Source organism: Nylanderia fulva, unplaced genomic scaffold (assembly GCF_048542155.1).
Source record: "Nylanderia fulva isolate GAGA-0341 unplaced genomic scaffold, ASM4854215v1 Scaffold40, whole genome shotgun sequence".
In the NCBI taxonomy this organism is placed as follows: domain Eukaryota; kingdom Metazoa; phylum Arthropoda; class Insecta; order Hymenoptera; family Formicidae; genus Nylanderia; species Nylanderia fulva.
In genome coordinates this window covers 234508-245931 of record NW_028190477.1, presented here as the reverse complement: position 1 = coordinate 245931, position 11424 = coordinate 234508, and the positions used below count along the sequence as shown (strand labels likewise).

Here is an 11424-nt window from a genome sequence, read left to right as displayed (position 1 = left end):
ATCTGTGTTTTTCTATGCGGACGATGTATGTGTGTTCGCTCATCCTTTTGCGCAATGATAGACGAATATATAATCACCACTAGCGGATACACAAAAATGATCTCCCTTTTATTATTTGTACAAAAAATTATATTAAAAATTATGTATTATAGTGTTTAGATAATATTGCATTTGTACGAGATTATTTGTAAAAATATTATTTATTTGTTATGTTAAAATGTTGGCCGAGGGTGCGCAATATGCTTTATTCTAGTTGAATAATATTAAGAATATGAATTCAGTTTTCATCAGAGCGTTAACAAGATTAATGAGCACACCAAGAGCCCAGCGGTGTTGATTGAGATACAATAGTTGATTTTTCAGCTGGCGGTTGTCGACAGCTTTAGCATCAAAGGCTTTTGTTTCAGGATTTAACGGCCAGAGGAAGTTGCTAAATCCAAAATCAACATTAATGAACGACATGCACGCGATATTGACTGCCATTTTGGAAGTTTAACGCGATCCAGAGAGATAATTGGCAGCTTATTGGACGGCGGATGGTTATAATTATGTCTATATGTACGCGCCACACGAATAGAGTAGCGTTTCAGTTTGGCGGTCGATGAAAATGATTGTCGATAATTCTAGGTGCAGCGCGAGCCACGCTCCAATAACGCTGCACACACATATATATCGAGAATAACTAATAAACTATTCCGATCGGCGATCTGATATTTGGACATCGTGAACCTTAATTAAATCAACGGGCATTTTCCCAGAATTAGTTTTAGAGTGAATTTAGGGAACGTTAGGACCAACGATATTGGATTTTACTTTCGCCCACTTACTCCAATTATTATATATTTTCTATAAAAAATTATTCAATATATTTTTCAGAGGAGACTAATTTGTTTCTTTTTTTTTAATTCAGGGACTTTAAAAACAAAAGTCCAATATCGCTTCTCTATTCTAATTAGTAAAAAAAAAATATTAAAAAAATCTATTTCGCATTGTGAATAATGCCGTATATAGAAGTGCATTATGTAAACAATGTCCATGCACATGTCTACGATTTACCGGGGCACGACTCTCACATTACTTCGATATTCTCCGACACTTGGAGAAGAAGTTGTAGAGGATGCAGAGGTAACCCGACTCTCTTCTACCCCGAAATGGCGTAACTTTCGACGGGATTTTCCTAACGGGAACGAAAATCAAGCAAAACTGCACCGCCCCGCGAAGTAGAATCACTTCCCGAAGCTGTTTTTACGCCGTTGATGCTTTACACGTGTCGCCTACTTGAAATTCTTCCGCGGTGCAGCCACCCTCAGGAGCCGCGGCTCGAAAATTGAAGAGCCACGAAGAACTCTAGCGGAACTCGCGAGAGAAAAAAAGAAGGAGCGCGCGCGCGCGCGCTTTATTTCGCCATCGAGTTTTATCCGAAATTTTCGCGGCAAGCTCGAGACAACTATCTCTCGTCGCTCCTCCAGACTTCTCGAAAATCTAAGTAGCCGAAGAGTGGCAAAGTGCATCACTTGCTCCTCTCAATCTCGAGTTATCTTTCGTGTGAAAGAGAATTACTTGCCCCAGTTCTTTCACTCTTGCCAATTTTTATCTCTTTAGCAGCAACAGCGTATATATATATTTGGTTTGAGTTTTTATTTCGTTTCGACTTGTGTAAACTTGCATCTCTTTTTTCCAATAAAATCAGTTAAAGTTAAAAAGTAATAAATGATCCGAAACTCGTAAATAATTTCTCCTAACCGGAAATTTCAGTGAATATTTTTCTTTAAAATTCATCAATCATGTCAAATATTATATTATAGAAATCAAAATAATATGTTATCTATAATATATATATATATATATATATATATATATATATATGTACGTGTTAATCAATCAAGGAAATAATAAAGTCCGAAAATTTTTCAATTTTCGACATTAAATATTTTGACGTATTTACAACCTCCAATTTCATCTATAATAAAATTACACGCACGATATAAAATATACCTGAAACTAAATAAATTTGAAAATTTCACTCCTTTTAAATGTGCGTATATAATTTAAATTTTATATTATGAAACTGAGCTTTCAATCACATTTAGAACTCCCGGAGAAGTTTTTCAATATTTTTATTGACTCGAAAAGCCGTTCAAAAAGTCTCGCTCACGTGAGACGTCAGCTTCAGGGCACGCAGCTTTCATGCAGAAGAAGGACGGCAAAAAGAAAAACAAGATTGTCGCTATCTCTCGAAGATATTCCGTGATAGGACGTGCCTTGCTAGTTTTACTAACGAAGACGAGGATGACGCCGGAAGGCTCGTTCGCATATTTCCCGCGTATTCCGCCGACAATTTTACATCCAACCTATATGCGCAGGGCGCTCCGTGAAGCAAATTTCACAACGGACGGTCAAGAACTCGCTCAAGGGCCTCTCTGCCATTCGAGAGGCGCGGCTAAGCGGCGCCCGTCGAAATTCTCGCTTCGAGATTGCACGGGAAATTTTGATAATATTCCCGCGCGCGCGATTATTTCGCCAGCCTGAAAACGAAGCGCTGCCAACGATATTAAACTTGACGGCGATGTGTATCTTCCATAAAATACGCCTCTATTTTGAACTCATACTTGCTTGTAGCTTGTTGTGACTCGGTATCGTAAACAACGGTAATACATAATGAAAAATGATAAAAGTAAATTGAAAAAAGGATATAACTCACGTATAAAATATTTCTTAAATATTATCATGATAAGAAATCGTTGAGTTTAGTCGAGACATTTAAATTAATATTAAATTTGAGCTGATTGAATTTAAATTTAAATTAAATTTAGATCAAACTAATTTTTTCGTCAGATTCTAGGACTGCAAATACATATACATATAATAAATTTGATAAAAGGCTGTTAAGAAAACAGTAAATATAAAAATTCAAATTATGTTAGAAAGTGAAGTCATATATAAAAATAATATTCTTTAATCTAATGTCTAATAATGAATTACAATAAAAGGTGACAAAAAATAATTAAACATAAGTACTCTTTAAATATAAATACAAAGCGAACGTTTCGGTCAATATTTTATAAATTACAATTATAAAAATACAATGATGACATATACATATATTCGGTATAATTCTACGTATTCATCCCCTATAGATATACATTCCAAACATTCGAATAGAGACGTGAGAATCTTAACGATGCCGATCGAATTGAACCGACAAACTATCTTCCTATTATCGACGATCGAGTATCTGCGAGTTCTCTCCTTCGGAAGGAGGATGACGACATAAATGCGAGGTCACGTCGTCGCTACTAAAAATGACGAAGCACCGAACTTTGACGCGATCTTTTCTTCTATCGCCGTAGATACTCGCAAACTCTCCAGAATAGAGTTTTCCCATGCGTTTGTTACCGGTCGCATGAGTGATAGTCTTCCCCAACCTGCTTCTCCGGCTCTATGTCATCCGCTCCATTAACGCCTTACTTCCAGCTTCCGGCCGAAAGGGCGGTATAAAATAAAGCGAGAAAGACGTCGACGAATTCGAGGTGATTTCCCGCGATTAGCGGAAACTTGAAGAAACTTTCACGAGAACGATCTACCTCTGTAGCGCTCTATTGTCAACAAATTCGCTCAATTCGAAGCAACTTTTATCGTCAGCCCCAACAGCTGGAGACGACGCCAATTAAAACCCCTACAGGACCAATAAGATATTAATATACATATAAAAGGCAATAAGAGCTAATTAAGTTCTGTTATTTTTCAACCTTCTTCAGCGCATCATTTAAAATTAAAGATTAAGAAATTAACAATTATTCATAACTGTCAATATACTAAAACTATACAGAAACAGAGTTATTCGCATAAAACTACGTCAAGATATTATTTTTAGAAAAAACGAAATCAACGCATTTTTTAAAAGCTATTCCTCGAATCGTCATTTAATGTAATTGTCCAATAAGATATATTAAACGCTCAATAAAACACTATAAATAATCCAAATCCTCTCCGAGAAGATCGAAAATGAAAATCGAATGCGCTCCAACTCGGGTTTAATCGGTGAGTGCTGATGGCGAGAATGACCACAGCTCCTGCGACTGGCGAAATCCTCGATCCACGTCGACCTTGGCGCTCTTCGGGAAATCCCCTTAAATCCATCCGGAAGCTTAGCTTTTCGGGAAGCGATAGCGCCGCCGTGTTTTCGCTCGCGCTTCGACGCGCCGTCGCCCCTGGGTAAATCCCGATGGGAGATACTCGTCGCGGTGGCTGCGCACAAGCAGGGCAGAGATAAAAAGACGAGAAAATGGATGAGAGTAGGGTGGCAGTGGTGGTGCAGGAAGCCAGCGACGCGCGCTCCCGCGGAACCCGCATAGAGAGGCAGAGCACACAATACGAAGCAATTTATTAATACTCTGGGACTTGGTAGTGCGCCCTCAGGAGCAAACGGCGAAATAGATATGCCAGCGGAGCGAGCGAGTAGGGGCCTGTTACAGGCCTGAACGGAAATGTCAGAACAAAGCGTCCTGTGTACAACGTACGGCGCAATCTGCGAGAAAATTGCGGTATAACGTGGCATGAAAAGACATCGATTGTACCGTAAAATGGAACGTTGCCTTTTATTTAATTTCGAATGTGTGTGTGTGTATAGATCTGGGTTTAATAAAATTGTGATTTACAAGAAAGTTACAAGATATTTTAGAATGCGAAAGAGAAACGGGGGATCGAATAAAAAATTCCGATCGAATTTTACGATTTATGTATACGAATTTGCATTCGCGATTTTATTTGACGAATTAAAGGATTTTAAAATAAATTATGCTTCGACATTTCTTTCTGCTGCGCTCGATCGAGATTGACGCGCGAAAGAATCTGTAAAATTAATCGAAAAGGGAACTTAATTGTAACATCAGGATGATTTCTTCCGGAGTGCTGAGCGCACTTTGACGACGTACTTAAATCCACTTTATTTATCGAGTCGTTCTCGCGGGATTCAGTACGTCATGACGTGAAGTCATAAGATCCAAAGAAGAGATAGTGCGAGCGATTTATCATCCCGATTCTGCAACAAGCTTGTGTTAAGGCTCGTACACACTGAGCTCGTTGTTCTAACGCGTGTACTGAATTATTATTAAAGTCACACGTGAGCACCTGAACTATATCTATAGCTCTCTTTGATATACCACTTAATTTTCATTTTAAAATATCATTCTTTTACAATTAAAAATTTAAGTATTATATATACATTTCCATTATTTTACCCCCTTTATTTTTGCTCCCTTGAGCAAACTTGTCCAAGAGACCGGATAAAGCTACACACATAAGAATTGTCAAACAAATGTATACCTACTATAATTATATGTATATATAATATATAACATCGAATATACACATACGTATAAATAAATATATAAATTGATATTTATTTTATTATTAATCTCTCATTCTCCTTCTCTGTTATTAAAACTCTAAATAGCTCTCTAAACTAATAGCGTTTTCGATTGGGGTGCACTGGCTGCACTGAATGTCAGGCGCGTGTTCGATTGGTAGTGCCAATGCGCACTTGGCTAGTGTTGCGTGTTCGTTTGAACGCACAACACTCGCATAGTGCGCACTAAGTGGCACGAGATATTTTGACGGTGCCAGTTCAATGCACTGGATGCATGCAAGCAGTAGGGCATTCTTTTGAACGAAAATTCGACATAATGAGCAATTCGGATTTGGCTTTCTTTAATATTTTGGAGACATTTTTGGAATCTTCTTCTAGTTCAAGCGAGCAAGAAATAATTACAACTCTTCGAACTAGAAGAATAATTCCAAAAACTGTAAATTATGTAGAATGTGTGAAAAAAATGGATAATGACACCGTAAGTGTTATATCTTTTTATATAAACATCGAACCTATACCCTTTTTTAAAATATAATTAATGTACTTAATGTAATAGCATTTTTATACTGCATAATAATAATTTTTATATTTGTCATACGTGATATTCTTGATCATCTTCTATATTTAATTACATATAATAAAAATCATTATTTAACTGAACACAAGATGTCGAGGTTACTTTTTCGTTTTTCCCGGAATCTAGTCAACTCAAGTAGCACTGAAAATTTCGGCGTGTTCTTTTTCACCTGCACTATTCAGTGCAACCCATGGAACTTGTCCAGTGTTCGTGTGAACTGAGTGCGCACTGGTGCGCACTAACTTTTTCCCAATCGAAAACGCTATAAGGCAAATATTCACCGCCGACTGTTAACGAATTCTCTTTGCAGCTATGTTTCGCCAACTGTTAGCCAAATAGTATCATTTGATTAGCGTACAAAAGGAGAGGATAGGTAAAGATTCTAAAGCCTTCTCTGTGCTGTGAGTTCGGCATAGCAATTCGATAGCACGTTCACACACAGCAACGCGAACTTATTCTCTACTCGTGCGCATGAGTATACTTCCGCTCCGTACTTCCGGTTCGTTTCGCGTGGTGGTGAACAAGAGCTAGATAACGGCGGGGGTAGTTTGAAAGGGACCATACTAAATCAAACCGCTTGAAGAATGTCTTACGGTGACCTGCGGGTTATCGCCGGCCGTATACGCGACACATACGCGGATATTCTCGGCAGGGTGCATATAGCCTTGTAAGTTGTCATCGTGCACGATCAAGTTGAGATTTGACGCGAAATAGGTATGTACCGAAAGTTCAAAAAGTCGATTTCCAATTTTCCGCGTATTTTCAGAGCGCCATCCATTCTGCGCGAAATGCTCAGATATAACGTACTTGGGACTTGTTGATTTATAACCGAGAGAATATAAATATGTTTTTTCAGAAGCATTAAATTCGAAGCTGATTTCGGATGGAGATGATGTGCCAATTAATATATTTTTATATTAATATATTTATATATTATATAATATATTAAAATAATATATTAGTGTATTTATTATATAATATATTGAAATAATATATTAGTGTATTTATTATATAATATATTAAAATAATATATTAGTGTATTTATTATATAATATATTAAAATAATATATTAGTGTATTTATTATATAATATATTAAAATAATATATTAGTGTATTTATTATTTAATATATTAAAAACAAAGTGATAAATATAAGGCCAACTTATCGAGCTGAATATTCGAGATGTTCAGTCAACTACCATTTATTACATGTATAAATTATAAAACTACAGTCATTATATTAAAACTAACGCAAATTACAATCATTCTATAAACGTTTCGACCGCACGCGGTCTTCTTCAGTATAATTATTGAAATATAAATTCTTACAATTCACATAATATCGAAATTTAATTATAGTTATTCAGAATCAAGAGTTTTTGAGCAATTAACGCGTGTTTCAATCCGTCCTGTCCAACAATGTTCGCCTCGATATGATCCCTGATTTTGTTCAGATCTCGGATAGTTTCATCGTTAATATGCGAGAAATTAACCCGTTCCGTAGGCGCTGCGATTAATAAAAAATTACCGATCAACGTATGTCCAAATTATAATATGTATCCCCTACAATTGGTAGTATGCTTACCTATCATCGTTCTTCTTGACAATTTTGCTACTTATTAACAGTTATTAAGGATGACACATAACAAACCAACAATACAGAAAGACAGCTCATTTTAAACTCTACTTGATCGGAGAGCGTGCGTGTTTATATATGATCTAATATCTATGTTTTACTCGTTAATGTCCTATTTGTCCTATTATTATTTCTTGTTCGCTAATATATCCAAAATATCAAAATACGATTCGCTAAGTAACTCAGTATCTTTGTTTAAATTTAGTCCATTTTTTTGTTCCTTGATATGTAGCATCTCAGAAATGAGTCTTTTATAATAATTATTTTCGTTGTCCATGATCTTAACATTGTCCCAATTAAAAGTATGATTATAAATTTAACGTATAAGACGGGCAACAAGAGCCAAATCGCGGATGACAATGCGTTATCCTAACGAAACTAAATAATTTTTCGTTAGAATTAAATACCGGTGCACAAGGCACCAAATTTTTACTTGGACACGGCCAAGATTTTAAATATGAAATAATCTCATATTTTGAGATTTAATTTCAATACCCCTTTAACCCCCCTACGGAAAATAAATAAATGAATGCAAGAGAAAAATATAGATCCGAAAATCGCTGAATCGGGAATCGAACCCGAGACCTTTCACTTGCCGGGCGACTGCTCTTCCAGCTGAGCTATTCAGATCCTTTCGATTCTATACTTTTCTCTGTTATATATATTAATGTTGGTAAACAAACGCATTTTTTAAGCCAGCGTGTATCAAATATAAGAGTTTTAACAAGGCTCTGTAATATAAATATAAATTTAACGTATAAGACGGGCAACAAGAGCCAAATCGCGGATGACAATGCGTTATCCTAACGAAACTAAATAATTTTTCGTTAGAATTAAATACCGGTGCACAAGGCACCAAATTTTTACTTGGACACGGCCAAGATTTTAAATATGAAATAATCTCATATTTTGAGATTTAATTTCAATACCCCTTTAACCCCCCTACGGAAAATAAATAAATGAATGCAAGAGAAAAATATAGATCCGAAAATCGCTGAATCGGGAATCGAACCCGAGACCTTTCACTTGCCGGGCGACTGCTCTTCCAGCTGAGCTATTCAGATCCTTTCGATTCTATACTTTTCTCTGTTATATATATTAATGTTGGTAAACAAACGCATTTTTTAAGCCAGCGTGTATCAAATATAAGAGTTTTAACAAGGCTCTGTAATATAAATATAAATTTAACGTATAAGACGGGCAACAAGAGCCAAATCGCGGATGACAATGCGTTATCCTAACGAAACTAAATAATTTTTCGTTAGAATTAAATACCGGTGCACAAGGCATGATGTTCATAGATAAAAGTATGATGTTCATTTATTATGTGTTCAGAAATTACTGAATGTTTCGTTGAGTCCAATCTAATATCATTTTTATGTTCTTTCATTCGCGTCTGCAATTGCCTCTTTGTTTGGCCTACATAAGATGCATTACAATTATTGCAACTGATCTTATAAACCACATTCGAATTGCATGGATGTTTAGTTTTATCTTTCTGCGCTTTAATAATATTATCCAGTTTGTTGAGACATCTATACCCTACCATACAATTTTTATTTTTTACCGAGGAAACAATCATTTCTGAGATCCCATCTATATACGGAATGACAAAGAATTTTTTATTGACCGAGTCATTTCCTATACTTTTTGTTCTTTCTATGTTGGCCTGTCTCTCTATAATGCTCCCCTTAGATATGATGTGTTCTATCCGATGATTAATTTTGTTAAAAATCAGATCAAGAGGGTAACCATTGCTTCTGAGTATATTAATAATTAACTCCAAATTTTTATTAAAAAATAGTGGATGTGATAGCAATAGACATCTGTCTACAAGGTTATATATTATTCCAATTTTGTGGCATAATGGGTGGTTTGAATAAAATGATAACGTCCTTCCTGAGAAGGTTTCTTTTTGATACCAGTCTATATATATTTTGTTATTAATAATTTTAAGTGATAAATCTAAGAAATTCAAGCTATGGTTAACCTCTTGTTCGACCGTGAATTTAAGTCTTTCATGATAGTTGTTAAAATTATTCACAATCTGAGTCATATTAGTCATAGAGGTGGCCACTATTATGTCATCCACATAACGAAAATAAAACAAACATTCCAAATTCAACGCTTTGAGAACTGTATCCTCAAGATCTTGCATAACCAGGTCTGCAATAATTGGTGATAACGGTGACCCCATAGGGGTCCCAAACGTCTGTTTATAAATTATGTCATCAAATGTAAAATATGTAGAAGTCAATATGAATTTTATACCCCCCAAAAATTCGTTTTTCGGTATTTTAGTATTTATTCCAATGTAATCCCATCTATCGTTAATACCGTCAATCGCAAGATCCAGAGGAACGTTCGTAAACAAAGACACCACATCCAAGGAAAACATCCTATCATTCTCATCAATCTTTTTACCAGACAATATGCTGTACAAATCAAAACTATTATTAATATGACTTTTCGCTTTGGGTAGGCTAGTTCGTAAGGTGTTTTGTAAAAACGAAGCCAGCGAGTATAGAGCTGTATCAACCGATGAAACTATGAATTAATATATTAAAATAATATATTAGTGTATTTATTATATAATATATTATATATATTCATATATATATTATTATATAATATATTAAAATAATATATTAGTGTATTTATTATATAATATATTATATATATTCATATATATATTATTATATGTTAGTGTATTTATTATTTAATATATTAAAATAATATATTAGTGTATTTATTATATAATATATTATATATATTCATATATATATTATTATATAATATATTAAAATAATATATTAGTGTATTTATTATATAATATATTATATATATATTCATATATATATTATTATATAATATATTAAAATAATATATTAGTGTATTTATTATATAATATATTATATATATTCATATATATATATATATATATATTATTATATATTGTAGGCGTCTGATGGGCGTGAGAGAGAGAAATAGAATGTTTCTCTCACCGTTTCGATTAGGATATCGTGCTTCAAGGGATAGGCCAAAGGTTTAATTTATTCCAACGTTAAATGATAGTATGTATATGTATGTATAATGTGCAATTGTGAATATTACACGTCTTCACGTCGACAATTCTTCAGAGCCGTATCTTGCCGTTTTCGCCGTCGTTCGGTGTTTCGAAGAAGAGAGATATGACCTGTTCCGTTCGGTTCTCTATTGTCTGTCGATTCCCAAAAAGTCGGCATATTTATACCCGGTGTTAAAACCTTCCCTACCCGAAACATCGGACCAATCAGAATTACCTTCGTTCATCGCGCAGAGATGTGTTTTCGGTTTTCTCGACAAACAAAGGATCGCTCAGAACGCTTTCAATAATAAATATTACAAATAAATAAGTACCCGGCACGAGGTCGACAAACAAAACACGTAAATCAGCTAATCTCATCGTCGGTTAACGTCTTTATAAAAAATGCCTACAATATTAATTTCTAATACAATTTCTATTCGTTCGAGAAGGTACAAGAAAATATCCGCAATCTTTCCATTCTCATCCGACGCGAAAGAAATACCCGTACTATTTTTTATTTCCATTTTAACACCAAACGGAGAAATCGAGAGGTATTCTCGTCGCGATGCAAAATTCGCATGCACGACGCATGTACACGCGTGCAGAAAGATAGACATATAGGAATCAACGACGCCGGCAACGCAACACACGATGGACGGAATATCGCGTAAATTGCATCGCAGGCGCGTTCACTTCGAGGTGCATCGCGTCGTTCATTCACGAGGGATATATCCGTCCCCCGTGAAATCCTTGATCGCGCGACGGCTTTCTCTCTCG

General features: G+C 35.2%; 1 long non-coding RNA gene across 1 annotated transcript; it reads right to left on the bottom strand.

The window, feature by feature from the left end:
- Nucleotides 1-7125: 7125 nt before the first annotated feature.
- LOC146721866 (uncharacterized) lies at nucleotides 7126-7668 on the bottom strand. Its single transcript, XR_014925482.1, has 2 exons — nucleotides 7530-7668; nucleotides 7126-7451 (listed from the first exon to the last, which is right to left on the bottom strand). It is a non-coding gene; the product is annotated as an uncharacterized LOC146721866 (long non-coding RNA).
- Between the last annotated feature and the right edge of the window lie 3756 nt (nucleotides 7669-11424).